Source organism: Podarcis raffonei, chromosome 11, assembly GCF_027172205.1.
Source record: "Podarcis raffonei isolate rPodRaf1 chromosome 11, rPodRaf1.pri, whole genome shotgun sequence".
Lineage (NCBI taxonomy): Eukaryota > Metazoa > Chordata > Lepidosauria > Squamata > Lacertidae > Podarcis > Podarcis raffonei.
In genome coordinates, this window is record NC_070612.1 from 19772465 (window position 1) to 19787239 (window position 14775).

General features: G+C 44.5%; 1 protein-coding gene across 4 annotated transcripts in view; it reads right to left on the bottom strand.

Annotated features, from left to right (window-relative positions):
* Nucleotides 1-14775, bottom strand: part of TMEM267 (transmembrane protein 267) — a 125417-nt gene that overhangs the window by 64819 nt on the left and 45823 nt on the right. The window lies entirely within an intron of this gene.

The following is a 14775-nucleotide window of genomic DNA, read 5'->3' on the forward strand; positions in this document are numbered from 1 at the left end:
TGAGCGAGGCAAGGCGGGGAAAGGAGGCGAGGGCGAGAGGAGTGGTGTGAGAAAATGACGCCGCGTGGCCAGAGGGAGGGCGCCCAATGGGCGCGCCGCTGAGGCCCGGACCGGCGAATGAAGCGCGTGACGCGGGTGCCCGGCGGCCAATGGGAGCCCCGCTGCCGACTGCGCGGTGAGGGCAGTCGCTGCTGCAGGTCCTCTGGTGAGAAAGAGGAGATGGTCGCTTAGCAACGGGAGGAAGGCGCGCATCTCAGCGAGGCAGCATCGTGTTACCCGAAGAAGGGAGCGAAGGAGAGCCCTGGTGTCTGCGCTGGCTGCAAACTATATACGAACTTCATATAGGCTGGAAGGAGGCTCTTGCATATTATATTATGAACTGTTTGGGTTTTTTTTAAGCCTTATTGATAGCCACATCAAGGAAAATGGCCCACCAGCTCCAGGTTCTCAGGGAAAGAGTCTGGTGGTTTTTCATACTTTATTTAACAACACACACAGATTACAAATGCTATCCAAATACAATGTTGTATGGTGCTGTCATTGGTTAAATGAGGCTTCTGATATGCCTTTATGGCTTGTAATGCTGCTAATATTGCCTGTTTTGTACAAGTTTCTTTTAACGTTTTTCTTTATGTCTTTCTTTTTCTTTATAAACCTGTGATCATCATCTGAGGCCTTTCTTCTTGGGGCCCCTTCCATGAGAGGTCTGGAGGGCGGTAACATGAGAAAAGACTTTTTCTGCAGTGGCTTTCTGCTTGTGGAATGCTCTTCCCCATCTGCCCTACCCCTTTCCCCTGGAAAAGCTGCTCTTTAGGGCTGATATAAAATATTATAAGATATTAGGGTACACACACATAGCAGACACACACTCCACAGAAAACCAATCCTCCACCCTACAAAATATATGAACTATTCCCTGAGAAAATTACACATTATTTTAGCACACAGAACAATCCCCCCAAAAGCCATCTTGGCTCTCCTAATTACTCAAAATATTTCCTCTACGGAAGGAGATATCTTGGAGAAACCTTTCCCAGTACCGTAGTTCTTTTCACTTACAAATCCTTGCTTAAGGTCATATTTTGTGTATGAATAGGGTGGGCCTGTGACCTGGATTCAAGAACTAAAGTGTTTACCATCTCAAAAGAATGACTACACTGCCCAGGTAATGCAACCAGTAAAACTTCAGATATCCTGGCAGACAGAAGAGAAGCCACACACTCAAATTTATTTGGGAGACCACCTCTGTGATGTATGTATGATGATTTTAGGGTGGTCTTTGGCTAAGGGGTTGGGCAATGTCTAAAGTCTTCAAAGGTTCCTGCACACTTTGTGCTTTTGGTCTCTCTCACTTCCTTGTGGTGGGGGCGGGGCTCTGTTGCAACAGAAAAATAAAAATCAGCCTAGCTTTCACTGGATCCTGCCTCCATCCATTCTTCTTTGACCAGTCATGGACTTAGGGAACTCAGAGTCCCTTGGGGAGTTGGGCAGCAAAAGCCAAGCCCTAATTTTTCTACAACAGCGCTAATTAGAGCAGTTGGCAGAAAATCCACTTGACAATTTGCTCCAATTCAACAGTAAAGAGCAGGTTTTCCATTGGGGAAAGCAACAGTACAAACGGAAGTCTGGATGAGCCATCAATGCCAGCAGCAGCAGCAACAACAAAAAAAATGCCCTCCACTCACCTAGACTAGATGATCCTTGATTAGATTAAGTGGGTCTCCTACATATTTTTAACCTAAGTTTCCAACTAGGAAGTAACAATAATTAGCATGTACATAGTGAGGTTTAGAGTGATCAAAATCCTTTGCATACCTGTTCTCAGTAATAGCCCTGTAAAGTAGATCAGTGTTACTATCCCCTTATTTAATAGTATTTGCTTGTGTGTCCACCAGAGATGAGTAATAATAAGTGCTGTTTCCCTAGATAAATAGGTGGGTGTCAGTACTCACCATGAAGTTGTTACAGTAAATGCCACACTTTTTAACGTCAAAAAAGAGGTGCTAGTACTTTGTACTAGTGAGAACCCCAGAAAAAAAGCACTGGTAAGGAGATCGGGCAAAGAAGTATTTTTAACTGGAAGAAAATTGTTTCAATTTGGATTCATCTACACTTCCTTTTGTGTTGCGTTTCTTGGCACAGGTTAAGGCTTCCCAGGTCCACGTCCAAGTGGGGTCCCCCCCCCCCAGCACTTTCCCTGAAAAGCTGTATTATCACTGAATCAGAGCAAATGGCAGTTGGGTTTTCTGTGGATCACTGTTTGCTCCAATTCAGCAGAAGAACATGAGTTTTCCCAAGGAAAGCTCCAGGACAAAGCCCCCCCACAAAACCACTCAGATAAAGACCTGGAAAGCTCAGACCTGTGCCTAGAAAGTGTGGATGAGTGTATAAGTCTATGAGTGGATAAGTGTAGATGAGCCCTTTGTGCGCCAGGCAATTTATGTGCTACAGAGCCAGACATTTGCTAGTTCCTTTTATGAACTTATTTGCAAAGCTGCATTTGTCTTTAAGTGTACGTTTTCTTGTATATTATTCTGCAAACTGCCCTGCGATCTTTTGATGAAGGGTGGTATATAAATTTAATAAATAAAATAAATAAATACCATATTTTTCCATCTATAAGACTAGATTTTTCCCCTAAAAAATAATGTCCAAAATTTGGGGGTGTCTTATACATGGATAGATCTCCCCCCTATTTTCTTAAATCAGAGTCCCCCAAAATAGGGGACGTCTTATACATGGCGGCGTCTTATAGATGGAAAAATACAGTAAATAAGTTTTAAGAGTCTTTTGTTGCTGCTGCTGTTTTTCTTAATTCTCTTCTGCTTTTTAAATTCAAACCTCAACTTACTGGAGGCTTTGCGTTATCTGAAAGCAAAAGACCCAACTTCCTAAAGGGGATCTGCAATTTGACCTGGCAGTTCAGCCCTGGCAAACTTTCTCTCACTTACCTTAGCCTATAGAGAAGGTGAAAGTTCCACCTATTATTGCAAGCTCAGTGCTTGCAATGTTTGTATGTTGTCATTTGAAAATGTTGTGTTTCTTAATCAATATTCAGTCACACCAATGATGAAAACTGACACTCCAGAACAAGAACAGCAGGATGCAGGTGGTATTTAAATCTGGTTCCTCATACACGACTTAAACTCGCCTTTCAGTAATCAATCTTGTCAACAAGTAATGTCACATTTTCCTTGACATTGTGAAAATGTGTCCTTTTCTTTCCGCCTCAGTAATGAACATGTTAGTTCATTTTATAGTCTAGTCTACAGATAGCCAACATGGTGCCCTTCAGTTACAGATAGGTAGCCGTGTTGGTCTGCCATAGTCAAAACAAAAAATTTTTTTCCTTCCAGTAGCACCTTAAAGACCAACTAAGTTAGTTCTTGTTATGAGCTTTCGTGTGCATGCACACTTCTTCAGATACACTGAAACAGAAGTTGCCAGATCCTTCTATATAGTGAGAAGGTGGGGAGGGGTATTACTCAGAAGGGTGGTGGGAATGGGTGATTGGCAGATAGCTGTGATGAGCCTGTTGGTGCCCTTCAGACATTGCTAGACTATGATTCCCCCCCCCCCCCGCCCTTATATTGGCCATGGCTTCTGGGTCTGACAAGATTTGGAATCCAACAACATCTAGCTCAGTCAGTAGAGCATGAGACTCTTAATTAATTAAGTCGTCAATTGAAGTTGTCGACACAGAATGACATAGACACAGCTTTGTCAATGCCATACATATAAAGAAGGTGTTGTGCCTGCATGACATCAAAAAAGCACCAGGAAGCACATTGCAGACACATGTGAACGTGAGACCCCAATATCAGGTAGACAGTGTGTGTGACTGGTTAGGAAAGTAGTCATAACTGCCCCAAACTATGGTGCTTATTCTGGCCCCTGGAATATGTGGCATGAGTGCTGCAGCTTTCAGCCAGAGACTTTTGTTGAGTTCCACAACAAGGCCTATTGGGTTCAAGAGGCTGCCTGCCACCAGATTATCCAATAGTTCTAGGAACAAACAACTCTGACCTGTTTCTGTTACTAGTAGGTAGTTATGCAGGGCATTGCAAGAGTGGGTACCCATATTCATGCTCATTCCTGCCTTCTCAGTAGTGGTGCCTGCCCTGTGGAACCTCCTCCCATCAGATGTCAAAGAGATAAACAACTCCCTGACATTTAGAAGACATCTGAAGGCAGCCCTGTTCAGGGAAGTTTTTAATGTGTGACATTTTAATGTATTTTTAATCTTTGTTGGAGGCCGCCCAGGGTGGCTGGGAGACCCTGCCAAATGGGCAGGGTACAAATAAATTATTATTATTATTATTATTATTATTATTATTATTATTATTATTATTCCAAGATGATAAATGAGCAGTGTCCAGTCAGCGTAGAGGATGACAGTGCTACCATCCATCTACCAATAAATTGGAGATTTAACTGTTCATGTAGGAGAAGAAAACAGCCTTGTGGCACCATAAAGACTAAACCTACTTTAGCGGTCAAGAGATGGGATAGAAGTAGACAAAAGAACTTTCAGACTGGTCCATACAAGAATCCATAACATATGTAAGACAAAGTCAAGTGAATACATACATTGAGACCTTTGCTTACCTCTGTTTTTTCTCAGTTAGTGCCTTTTTATGGAAGGCACCTTACCAACAAAGGCCTGTATAGTTAAAGCCATGGTTTTCCCAGTAGTGATGTACGGAAGTGAGAGCTGGACCATAAAGAAGGCTGATCACCGAAGAATTGATGCTTTTGAATTATGGTGCTGGAGGAGACTCTTGAGAGTCCCATGGACTGCAAGAAGATCAAACCTATCCATTCTGAAGGAAATCAGCCCTGAGTGCTCACTGGAAGGACAGATCGTGATGCTGAGGCTCCAGTACTTTGGCCACCTCATGAGAAGAGAAGACTCCCTGGAAAAGACCCTGATGCTGGGAAAGATGGAGGGCACAAGGAGAAGGGGACGACAGAGGACAAGATGGTTGGACAGTGTTCTCGAAGCTACAAACATGAGTCTGACCAAACTGCGGGAGGCAGTGGAAGACAGGAGTGCCTGGCGTGCTCTGGTCCATGGGGTCACGAAGAGTTGGACACGACTAAACGACTAAACAACAACACGATATTTTAGAAACGGTGGGTTTTTTGCCATACACTAATTATTTACCTCTGTCCTCCTCTGTTTGTTTCCTTTCTCTTTTTATGTTGTAGCATGCTGTATTAATTAACTTCTTTATTATATGGCGTTCATACCTTGCCTTTCTATGAGTCATATCACTGGAGTGGGGCACATCCAAAAACCAGTCATCAATACCTTCCCTGTCGCGTTTGGTGCAGGGTTGAGATGGCAGTGGTCTAGCGCCAAGTCCAATAAAGTTCCAGCCTGTCCCGAATCTGGCTGCTGTTAGCGGTACTTTCTTCCTCTTTGCCGTTGCTTCCTCTCAGTGTGCGATGATCCCTCAGCACACCTTGCTCCTGCTGTCTCTGCTGTACCTTTGCCCAGAAAAGGTCATTCTACCCTCTGCACTCCAACATCACCCTCTTGGTCTTCACAATACTCCTCCTCCTCACCCCTGCCTTGGGTAGTTGTGCCAACGCTTGCAGCTTGACTCTTCTCTCCTTAATTAGGACTGGTTCCAATCTGAGTCAGCTACAGGTGCAGGGATCATATGCTCTGTGCTCCCAGCCCCATCTTAGCCTGGTGAGGCACAGCTGTGAGCGTAGCTGTCATTCCCTCCAGGTCCATGATGATGTGCACTCCTGGGCAAACAATGTTGTTCTTCTCTGCTTGCCCGCCTACGGGCTCAAGGTGACGATGGCAGTGGGAAGCGGGGCGCTTGAGCTCCCTTCTTGCTTTGAGCAGGCCCCACTGGCAATTCTTCCACTTATTCCATGCTCACTCCCCTGAGAGCCAGCATGGTGTAGTGTTTAAGAGCAGTGAACTCGTAATCTGGTGAACCAGGTTTGATTCCCTGCTCCTCCACATGCAGCTGCTGGGTGACCTTGGGCTAGTCACACTTCTCTGAAGTCTCTCAGCCTCACTCACCTCACAGAGTGTTTGTTGTGGGGGAAGAAGGGAAAAGGAGATTGTTAGCCGCTTTGAGACTCCTTAGGGTAGTGATAAAGCGGGATATCAAATCCAAACTCTTCTTCTTCTTCTCTTCCAGGTCATCCTGACAACTCAGCGTAGGACGCTTTTCACCCTCGCTGTCACTTTCCCCTGAGTGAGCCACTTCTGGGGGATCCTTGCCCTCACTGCCAACGTCCTCCATCTCCCCTGCCTTTGCTGTCATCCTCCCTCTTCTGAGCCCTCTGTGTGTGGCCAGTCGTGGGGTGCAGGCTGATCGTTCACCTGGGAAGAAGGAGATTACATATGCATGTATTTAAAGTTGACTTGATTAGCTCACCTGTAAGGCGGTATCATAAAAAAACCCGTATGAACTGCAGCAGCCTAAAAACATACCCAAGCCTCATCTAAAAATTCCCGCTTTGAAGCAGACCAAAAAAAGAGCCTGTTTTAGGTCCTTACACACACACACACACACATAGGGCTAATCCACAATTCCACTTGTGCTGTGCCTAGGAAGCACAGGTCTGAGCAGTTTCTCGTTTGCCCCCAGGAAAACCTGCTCTTTACCACTCAATCGGAACCAACAGCAATATGTGGAAAACCCAGTTGCTCTTTTTTCCAAATAGAAGCAAAGAGCAGGCTTCCCCAGGGGAAAGCGATGGGGGAAACAGAAGTGTGTAACAGCCCATAGTCTTCGCAGACCTGGGGTAGGAATTTCTGTTACCATTAGGACTAATTTATATAGGACTGGTCCTTAGTGAAGCCCTTACCAGTGTAAGTGTTTAAACACACTTACCTCTAGTACTGGAATAGGATGGGATATACCATTGACATGCAAACATTGCACCCAAATGGGCCTGCTCATGTTGTAAGTGCATTTAAATATCGTGGACATGCATAAAACTCCTGCACAGGCAAGAGATTTGCCCATGGCCCATGTTCCCTAGAGATAAGTCCATCTCAGATTGAACTTGATAGAGGTTTTGTTGAGACAGGGCCATTGGCCACCTTCTCTTGGACATTTCTCTAAGTCTTCATTTATTTCTCTTTTAGCTAGTGTTCACCTTACCACCTTGAAATCCAGCTAGGCCATCCTTTTTTCTCAATTCAAGTTGAAGCCAGTTTAGAAGAAAATGCATAAAAATGCAGTATTTCATAAGAAAATACAAGATAAATTTGGATTGCGGCCTACGTTGTGTGTGTACACCACTTCTCAAACCAGTGGTGGGAGCACACTGGAAACTTCAGGTTTTCTCCAAGTTTGCTTCATACTTGCCTGTGATCAACACTGAACATTGCTGGGCTAGGCCCTTTCCAGTATGATAAAAGACCAGTAAGCCTGGTAACTTTACAAGCTGCAAGATGAAAGCATTCGTGGAGTAGGTGTCTAATTTATGTTTATTATCACTGTGCCATTTGGCAAAGTTGCAGTTGGAGTTAATTGCTTCAGCTGATGGTTTTGGTGACGATATTGCAAGAGGTGCCTGAACCTATAAAGAACAAGCGGCTCCTTTTCATAGCTGGCTCATTCTTGTTTTAGCATTTGCTTTGAGCTATCCACCCCACCCCATGATTTCTTTCTGGATAAGTCTCTGTAAACTTAGACCATATCAGTGCATATGCTCTTTTATTTATTTACCTTTTTTGCCCCACTGTGCATCAATTTTTCGCTTAGTTACAATAAATTTAATAAATAATAATAATAATAATATCTTTGGCATTTTATATGTGTTTGTTTGGTTTTTGTTTAATTGTTTTTTCATTTTGCGCTTTCATCCTGTATTTTTATACTGTGAACTGTCCTAAGATATTCAGATGAAGGGCAGTATATAAATTTAATAAATAATAATAAAAATTAAGAACACGCTCTGTGTTATTAGTCTGATTATCTCATTTTTCCCTTTTGTTGCCCATTCACCCAATTTGAAGAGATCTTCTTTGGAGCTCTTTGCAGTCTGTTTGGGGGTTTACCATCCTGATCATCTGCAAACTTAACTCTTTCGCTGCTCTCCTCAAATACTGATAAATTATGAACAAGTTCAATAGCACTGGTCCCAGTACAAATGCTTCTCCACAATATGTAGTTGTCTCTAACTGGCAAGTCACTGGAGCTGTGGCTGTTACCTCTCCGCTCCTCACATCATATTCCACAGCTGGACTTTTAAGGGTAAACAAAATAGCTGCTCTAGCATTCTCCATGAAGACAAGAGAATTCCTAGTACCAACTGGCCAGTTTCAGAAATAAAGGTCAGAATCTCCGAATCCTAGATGGCTGCAGAGCTGGATTCTGCCTTTCTGTGCAGTCTCTGCTTTATTTCGTAGATTTGATAGTGATAAATCATCCATAAAACCTCCCTGGGTGTTCTCTTCTTCCCATTAGAAATGTGCTCCGCAGTTGAGATGCTACAAATTTGCCTCCCACAAAGGGATTATAAAAGTCCTCATCCAATACTGGTGGTGCAATGTATCTGTGGGCACAAATCTAATGAAAGATTGGAGGCCAATTTGTCTAATAACAGGGTACGCTCTGTGTTATTAGTCTGATTATTGCATCACTGTTTGGTTTCCTTGGCTGGCGTGCTTATTTATATTTATAGTTGGTTAGAACTTAGATGGTTGGATAAGGAGGCACATTTCGAATTTGGGGAAAGTGCTGCAGGTGCCCGTCACAAACTGAATGGAATAACAAAAACTTATGGAAAGTACAGTGCTGCAGCATGGAGTTCTCCTGTTCAGGATTCCAGCCAACCAGCAACATTCCTCTTTCAGGATGTGCCATTGCATCCTCCATTCCCTCTCCATTTGCTTTCTGCCTCCTCCTGCAGTTTGCATTCCGATTCACTGAGAAGTTCTCCAGCCCCCACTGCTATCCTGAGCACTTCGGGAAAGGGTGGGATAAATGTGTAAGGGGGTGGTGGTGGAGATTTGGATGGGGGGGGAACGATAGGAAATGTTAAAATTCCTCCCCCAGCGCCATGATCCTGATCTGACTCAGGGCCCCCTATGGCTGCATTTACACCCTCCATGCATATAGCTGTCCAGGTTTTATGACCTCAGGGGTTGCACATTTTTTGATGCTGACACACCAAGGCCAGTATCAAAGGGAGAAGCTGTGAGCGTGACCCTCTTCTTCTCCATCATGCATCTGCTGTTTCTGGAGGGAGAGAAATGCTTGTGTGTAGAGCCCCTTTTCCATTTGTTTATTAAATTTATATCCTTCTGGCAGGAAGAATCAGAGGTGGTGGTGGTGGTTGTTTAGTCGTTTAGTCGTGTCTGACTCTTTGTGACCCCGTGGACCAGAGCACGCCAGGCACTCCTGTCTTCCACTGCCTCCCGCGGTTTGGTCAAACTCACGATAGTAGCTTTGAGAACACTGTCCAACCATCTCGTCCTCTGTCGTCTCCTTCTCCTTGTGCCCTCAATCTTTCCCAACATCAGGGTCTTTTCCAGGGAGTCTTCTCTTCTCATGAGGTGGCCAAAGTACTGGAGCCTCAGCTTCACGATCTGTCCTTCCAGTGAGCACTCAGGGCTGATTTCCTTCAGAATGGATAGGTTTGATCTTCTTGCAGTCCATGGGACTCTCAAGAGTCTCCTCCAACACCATAATTCAAAAGCATCAATTCTTCGGCGATCAGCCTTCTTTATGGTCCAGCTCTCACTTCCATACATCACTACTGGGAAAACCATAGCTTTGACTATACAGGCCTTTGTTGGCAAGGTGATGTCTCTGCTTTTTAAGATGCTGTCTAGGTTTGTCATTGCTTTTCTCCCAAGAAACAGGCTGGTAGACCTCCATAAGTCCTTGCACGGATCCCCACCAACACTAAATCAGGCCCCACTGGTTGGCATGCCTCTCTTGCGAGCTTGCACAGATAATGCACTGTTGCACACCAATATTGTATGCATGTGTGCAGGGACACAGTGGACTGCAGGAACCCCCCGAGAAAGAGCAACAGAAAAGGAGGGTGCGCACAGCTATGAGGGAGCAGAGGGGGCAGATAAAGGGGGGAGTCAGAAGGAAGAACAGCAGAACAGTGATGGACAGGAGTGTCCACTTGCAGGGATGGACGTTGGTCCATCAAATTTCAGCAAGGCCCTATGCAAGGGCAAAATTTGGTGACACCCCTCCCCCGCCTTCTGTTCTGCTCAATTCACTATGTCATAGTTGTGATGCCCTGCAGTGCCCCCGGGGCTCTGTGTCCAGTGGAACCAATTATGCTGTCCTACCTAAATCCTCCTCTGCCATTTGCTTTCTCCGTCCCATTGCATGTGATGAGAACTGTGCAAACGATTGTGCTCGACCTGCTCTTCAACAGGAGACCCAAGGGGGCATGTCAGGCGCTTCTGTCAGGGCATGTCAGTCCTGCTTCTGAACTGTTGACTTTGTAACCTGTATCTCGATCTATGTTTAAATCATGTGCTGACTTTTGGAAGGAAGCCTTCGGGAATACTCAAACCAAGTCAAAGTTCTGTGTCTTGAATGTGGGGGGCAAGACAGGTGCTCCCTTAACAAATTAAAGCAAACCCCTGCCCCAGTGCTTTAAGATGGGTCAGGAAACCCAGGGGTCAGGAAACTTTTTCAGCAGGGGGGCAGTCCACTGTCCCTCAGACCTTGTGGGGGGCCGGACTATGTTTTTTTTTGGGGGGGGGAACCAACGAATTCCTATGCCCCACAAACAACCCAGAGATGCATTTTAAATAAAATCACACATTCTACTCATGTAAAAACACGCTGATTCCCGGACTGTCCATGGGCCAGATTTAGAAGGCGATTGGGCCGGATCCAGCTCCCGGGCCTTAGTTTGCCTACCCATGGTTTAGCCATTTAAATTTTTCCATGAAATGCCCTCAACATAGCATTATTTCCCAGGGCATTGTGGGAAATTAAAACTAGATCTGGTCATCTGACAATGCTTAGAATATTGGATGCTGCTGCCCACAGCAGTGCAGTGCCGCCAACTAAGCCCACCAGGGCCCATTGACAGAAGGGGGCACTGCCAGAGTATGCTGTGTCCCTCAAACCTGGAATTGGCCCTGGCTCTGAAAACCCATTCAGCAACATTGGCTCTTACTTTGGAGGAGGACCACAAATCTGCCCTGCATGCAGAAGGCCAGGGCATCTGCTGGTAGGACTGAGGGAGACCACTGTCTGAAATCCTTGAGTGTCAATGCCAGTCACCATAGACAACATTGAGTCAGATGGGCCAGTAGTCTGACCCAGTATAAGTTCCTATGGATTAGGACAAGGATACTTAAATATCCTTAGGGATACGGGTGGCGCTGTGGTCTAAACCACTAAGCCTAGGGCTTGCCAATCAGAAGGTAGGCGGTTCGAATCCCCAGCTCCCGTTGTTCAGTCCCTGCTCGTGCCAACCTAGCAGTTCAAAAGCACATTAAAGTGCAAGTAGATAAATAGGTATCGCTCCAGCGGGGAGGTAAACGGCGTTTCCATGCGTTGCTCTGCTACGACGGGGTGAGCTCCCGTTGCTCAGTCCCTGCTCCTGCCAACCTAGCAGTTCAAAAGCACATCAAAGTGCAAGTAGATAAATAGGTACCGCTCCGGCGGGGAGGTAAACGGCATTTCCGTGCGCTGCTCTGGTTAGCCAGAAGCGGCTTACTCATGCTGGCCACATGATCCAGAAGCTGTCTGTGGACAAACAAGATGAGCGCCGCAACCCCAGAGTCATCCATGACTGGACCTAATGGTCAGGGGTACCTTTACCTTTACTTAACTTCCAGGGAGTTCAGTGGGGGCTGACTTCCCAGCAAGGGAGAAGAAAATTGCAGAGTTTATGATAACACTGGCATAGCACTCTCCCTCTGTTTCTTCTAAGCTCTACATTTTTAAATGATTTATAACTTTGCCACTTAGCAGATTGATTCTTGAATTTAATTACAGTGGGATAGCGGGTAGGAAAGGAGATGCACAGCCCCACCAGCAATGTGAGGTATCTAGGTTTGTTCGTTTTAAAAACAACCTTTCAGTGTCCTTCCATTGCTGCTCTTGGAAGCAGCCATTTCCCTCTCAGTTTCCTCCATCCTTTCTTTACTCAAACTTCTGCCATTGTTTTGAACTACCTCATTCCCTTCTCACTCCCATGCCATGGCCACTGCTGTTGTGCAAGCTGCCATCTCTTTTGCTTCCCTACCCCACCCTGGCTTCATGCAAATCCAGGACTGAGAAATGCCACTCCAGATCCTCGAAAGAGGGATATGTGACTACAGTAGAGAGATAATTGTATTTCCTTCTGAATGACCAATTTAGTTGACTCAAGGGAGCAGTAGCTGACATTCTCGTTCCACTAGCTGAAGAAACATCTCCTTGCTAAACTGGAACTTCCCCAAAAATGGAAACAACAAGAAGTACCAACGAAAGAAGAGTGGCAGATGAAAATGATGGACTTTGCGGAATTGGTGAAACTGACAGGAAAAATCCGAAGCCAGCGTGATCAAGTATTCTAAAAGGACTGGAGTAAATTTATACGATATTTGAAAGATTACTGTAAGCAATTAACATCACTAGCAGAGTTGTCTGAAGACTTGTAATGATAAATTTTCTCCCTTTCTATATTTATTTAAATATTAAGGTGTTTTGTATGGAATGTAATTAGAATTGGAAAATGCAGAAAATGCAATGATATAAAGGTTAATTTTGAAAGCCATGAGGTGGGAGGGAAGGAAGTTGATGGACTCTAAAGAGCCAGAGAGGTAAAGTGGTTAATAAATGATTGCATATTACTAAATGGAAAATTATATATATATATTCCCCTGTTCTCTTTGGGGGGGGATCTTCCAGATCAGATTATGGGGCTCACAGGAATGGGGGAGGAGCGGAAGGGGAAGTTCTGTTGTGTGAGCAGAGTTCCATTCATGGAGCATTGATACAACCCAAAGACAGTGGGTGAAAAAGGGATGAATATAACCGCTCTAATACTTAGTCACTTTGTGCAATGCATATGGGGAGGAAAGGGAAACCTGCTCTTTGCCCCGGCTAAACTGATTAACTGAAGGTTTAGCCAGGTTGGATTGCCCAAGGTTAACGTAGTTCATCACAGAGAGTTCCCCATGTGCTTGCTTCTTCTAGGAATTTACGTCAAGAAGTTGCATGCTGTTGTTTCTGTACGTATTACGTCAAAATCCGATTCCGAGCCAGTGATTTCAAAGGGAAAAGTCATTAGATATTGAGGGTGGAGAGGGAACAGCTGGGATTTGGACAGACTTTGGCTGGTGTCCTAAATACACTGATGGAAAAGCAAACTTAATTGACTTCAAGGGACCTCAAAGCACACAAAACGCCCATCAGTTCATCAGAAGTGATTCTTTGTGGAAAAGCTCTAGATCTGAGATGGGAAACCTGTGCCCCTCCAAATGTTTTTAAAGGTAAAGGGACCCCTGACCATTAGCTCCAGTCGTGGCCGACTCTGGAGTTGTGGCGCTCATCTCACCTTATTGGCCGAGGGAGCCGGCGTACAGCTTCCGGGTCATATGGCTAGCATGACTAAGCCGCTTCTGGCGAACCAGAGCAGCGCACGGAAACGCCGTTTACCTTCCCGCCGGAGTGGTACCTATTTATCTACTTGCACTTTGATGTGCTTTCGAACTGCTAGGTTGGCAGGAGCAGGGACCAAGCAACGGGAACTCACGCTGTCGCAGGGATTCAAACCGCCGACCTTCTGATCGGCAAGTCTAAGGCCTCAAATATTCAGAAGACTTGCCCCCTTCCCTACAGACCCTCTTGGGTGTTAGGACTTTGGTAGTTCCCCCATCCTCAGAGGTTCAGGGTATGGTGGCTTAGTAGAGGACATTCTCTGTAGTAGTCTGCAAGTTGTATAATTCTATCCCCACAGAGGTGCAACTGGTCCCTCCATTATGTAGTTTTATGAAGACATATTGTACCTCTTTATCATGGCCTCTGACAACTGAGAGATATATTGTATTTTAGGACCCACCTCTTCACTATGGCTTGTTTTAACCTATTTGAATATTTTATGGGTAAATTGTTCTAACTCACCTCATGGTGAAGGTCAGGGGAGAAATATTTTTAAAAACCCAGTAATAGTTATTGTAATATTTATTACACTATTTTAATAGTGTATTTGGTAACATTATTATATTATAATAAATACTAAAATAATTGATAAAGTTATTGATTTGATCCAGCAGAGCTCTTCTAATACACTGTAACATATTTCTACAAATGTGAATTTGTGCCCTTATTCTCATGTATTGAGCTGTTTGTTCGAGATTGGATTTTGCACTGTGTTTCAGCTTTTAACAAATTAATTGCTTGTGGCTTTATATTTTTTTGCTGTATTTTAAAATATATACACATATCTATATATCTGTGAGTCAACCAGAAAACTTCTGCTTTGGGGAGGCTATATAATTTCTCCCCTCCCCCTTTTTATACCCATCAAGAAACCAGTGTTTTTCACCTAAAGGAGGAGACAGATCTGTGTAAGTTTAAAAATAAAAAATCCAAAATCCAGAGATGAGGAAATCAAGCATTGTTATGATTATATAATGCAAAGTGATACATAAAAAGGCCTCATTTGTGGCTATTTCCTGTCACATTCTGCCTTAAGAGACACCATGCTTTTTCCCAGGCTTCGAATAAAATTAAACTCTTAAGAAGCTTCGCATTGTTGTTGTTTTTTCTTAACTACTCCTGCTGGAAATTCGCCAAGTTATAAATGCTTTTATAA